Source organism: Amblyomma mixtum, chromosome 7 (genome assembly GCF_055824585.1).
Source record: "Amblyomma mixtum isolate Tamu chromosome 7, ASM5582458v1, whole genome shotgun sequence".
Taxonomy (NCBI): Eukaryota; Metazoa; Arthropoda; class Arachnida; order Ixodida; family Ixodidae; genus Amblyomma; species Amblyomma mixtum.
In genome coordinates, this window is record NC_143018.1 from 42,339,003 (window position 1) to 42,342,322 (window position 3,320).

General features: G+C 42.6%; 1 non-coding gene across 1 annotated transcript; it reads left to right on the forward strand.

The window, feature by feature from the left end:
* The first annotated feature begins 2,667 nt into the window (after nucleotides 1-2,667).
* Nucleotides 2,668-2,739, forward strand: TRNAT-CGU (transfer RNA threonine (anticodon CGU)). The gene has a single exon. It is a non-coding gene; the product is annotated as a tRNA-Thr (tRNA).
* The last annotated feature ends 581 nt before the right edge of the window (nucleotides 2,740-3,320 follow it).

Sequence of the window (3,320 nt, forward strand, 5' to 3'; positions counted from 1 at the left end):
GCTAAAGTTTCAGGAGCGACACCACTGGACTGGCTGTGGCATTCACGTGCATGCATTCGAAACATACTCAGACAGGTAAGTACATTGGAGAGTTGCGATTCGTTTTTTGGAAGTGTCGGAGAAATTGCTTTGAAGTCATTCATGATATTTTGCCAGGATTGCCTTGCCCACTGTGTTACACAACGCGGATAAGCATCGACCATTTGTCCTACCATTCCTTGCCCTCTCAAAAGCTAAATGTTGCGTGTTCCCTCAAATATTAAACGGCAAACATTTTGGGCGATTCTTCGAACGTTTGTATATAACTCGCCTAATCATGTTTTTGATTCATTGCACTCATCCAGTCGCTAGCTTTTTCTGAAAAATGGCGTGAATGAAGAAGAGTCTGAAGCTAAATGTGCGTTACTGATTTTAGCTGTGTTTTTGGAACTCCGGATACTTCTTCATTGCTTTGCTTATCCAGGAACCATGTAATGGCTTAGCCTGATGTCAAGTCTGAGAGAACAACTCAACAAAAAAGGCATGAAAAACATGAGTGTTTTGACAAACTTCCTGTGTGCTGAAATATAAGGAACGTACGGGCTAACTGGACTTGCAGCACAAGAGGAGAAATTGTACAGCGATCGCAGTGATTATGCGCACCAGAAAAGGTAGTCTAGGTTTAAAGCTGAGCACTTACTTGTGGACTTAAAAAAAGTTGCACTTAGCATTGTGCTGAATGCTTTAAGTGAAGTGGGGAAGTGAGAACTATATTATGCTTGAATGCATCGAAAGATGGTAAAGTAAATGAAACTCGAGGTCTGAACATTGAACCGGCACTGGGCAAAACTTTGCTGTAAATTATAAGAGCAATAAATTCCGAAAGTGTCTGGTTTTGCACCACATTTCCATCCATTGTTTAACCCATCGTTTCCTGATGGAGTATAATGCACTTACTCCATCAGGAAACGTGTATTATGGCATTGTATTATGCATACTTCGTGCATTATGGATGCATTATGCATTATGCACTCTTTGTGCATTACGCAGTGGCATGACACTGCATAATGGAATGGAATGGAGTGGAATAAAATGAAATGGCACTGCATAATTCTCGAAGTGCATTATTGAGTGTCATTTCATTTCCAAAGTCGAATCACAATAACCATCCTTACTTCCACCCACACTGGTCTCAAGTGCCTCGGTGCCGAGCCCACTCGACTGATTCAAAAGTTCTCATGCTGTGCAGAGGTGCACTTGGGTAGGCAGCATACGTTGAGGAATGGGTCAGCGTTCCCCATATAGCTAGCAGCACTCATCAGGATAACAAAGGAGCGGCTTTATATTTACATGCAGATAGTATGTCATCAAAGATTACCGAGGCATCTGCGATAGCATCGCTAAGAGAAGCGCAACCTGTTGCACAGAAAATACCAAAATTCGATTTGTAGAATAGGATAATCGTTACACCAAACGGATATGTCAGGAACTTTATCTGTTCTCATTAACCGAGGTGGAGAAAATTCCCAGAGGGAATTTAAAGACCTGGTCATATAACATTGTTAGCGATGCTAGATTTGCTTAAAGTGTATAATCTTTAAAGCTATGCGAAAGGAACGGGAGCGAAACACGAGCCACGTGCACTCATTCTGCTCCGCTACCAATGGTTCCTTGACAACGCCATAAAAACTACTCTCAAAGAAAAAAAAAACAGCACAAATACGAAGCAGGATTGCGAACCTCTTCTCCATATAGGAAAATAAGGTATATGCGATAATGTTGAACTGAAAACCTATAAAAGTCAACCCAACACAACATCGTGCTGCAGTCAGAATATGCCCAAATCTGAAGAGAGATAGCGAACCTTTTGTTCATATATGAAGTGAAGGTATTTGCGATACTGTTGAACTGAAAACATATAAAAATCAGCCCAAGACAACATCGTGCTGCAGTCAGCATACGCTCAGCGCAAAAATAAACATAAATCGCAATAAAAAAACATAATTTCTTCTTGACTTCAGTAAGACGAAATGACAAACAAAACGAGGTTAAGGAGCTCGAGAATTAGGATACTGGCTGTTCACTCCATTATGAAGACTTCAAAATTGAGGTCAATTCGGTCGTTTCGATATACACCAGGTCGACCAATCCACGGCAAGCTCGATATACTCCTGGAAGTCCCTAAAATAGTTGGGCCCGCGTCCCTTCAGCATTGTGTAAATGAAAACGCCAGCAAGGTTACTACGTTGAGAGGAACTTCAGATACGTGCAAACGATGCGACGTTACATGTCCAGCTTTCTAGAGCAAAAAGTTTGAAAATTGGAAAAGTGGAAGATACTTGTATGGTAAGACACTGCCATAAAAAAACTAATGGGGAATGCTTTTGACGATATCAAAAAAGTCAATACAAAAAAAAAACAGGACTGACATCGGGTGATCTGTGAATATATATATTCGCCCACTCCTTTGTTATATATATATATATAACAAAGAGGGTTCTCACGCAACATAAGAGGGTTCTCACGCAGCTTCCACTGTCTCCGTTCGATGACGTTCTACGTCACACCTGTGGTAACTCAGGACGTTCTACGTTCGCCGCTTATGAACGTGGGTGGCGCTGATGAACACTCTCAAGGTTAGGTTACTTGTAAACATAAATACCCCCGAAAGCAGAAGGTTTGACAGCCGTCGCCGTAGCTCAGAGGTAGAGCACCGGACGCGTAATTCGGAGGTCGTGGGTTCGAATCCCACCGGCGGCATGTGGTTGTTTTTTCTTCTGCTTTTCTAATCAATTAGCTTTAAGCGATAACATATTCAGTATTACTCTAAATGGATCAGCACCACAGAATAAAAATAAAATCATTAAAAAAAATCCCCTGTGCCCTTTGGTTTCTGTGGCTGTTGGCTTCTGTCACATTTATAACGAGCCCCTCATTCCCCTTCCCTTGTTTGCTTAATTGCTTAGCGAGGGCCTCAGTTCTGGCAGCCTTGACGCCATAGGAAGCATAAGAGGGTTCTCACGCAGCTTCCACCGTCTCCGTTCGATGACGTTCTACGTCACACCTGTGGTAACTCAGGACGTTCTACGTTCGCCGCTTATGAACGTGGGTGGCGCTGATGAACACTCTCAAGGTTAGGTTACTTGTAAACATAAATACCACCGAAAGCAGAAGGTTTGACAGCCGTCGCCGTAGCTCAGAGGTAGAGCACCGGACGCGTAATTCGGAGGTCGTGGGTTCGGATCCCACCGGCGGCATGTGGTTGTTTTTTCTTCTGCTTTTCTAATCAATTAGCTTTAAGCGATAACATATTCAGTATTACTCTAAATGGATCAGCACCA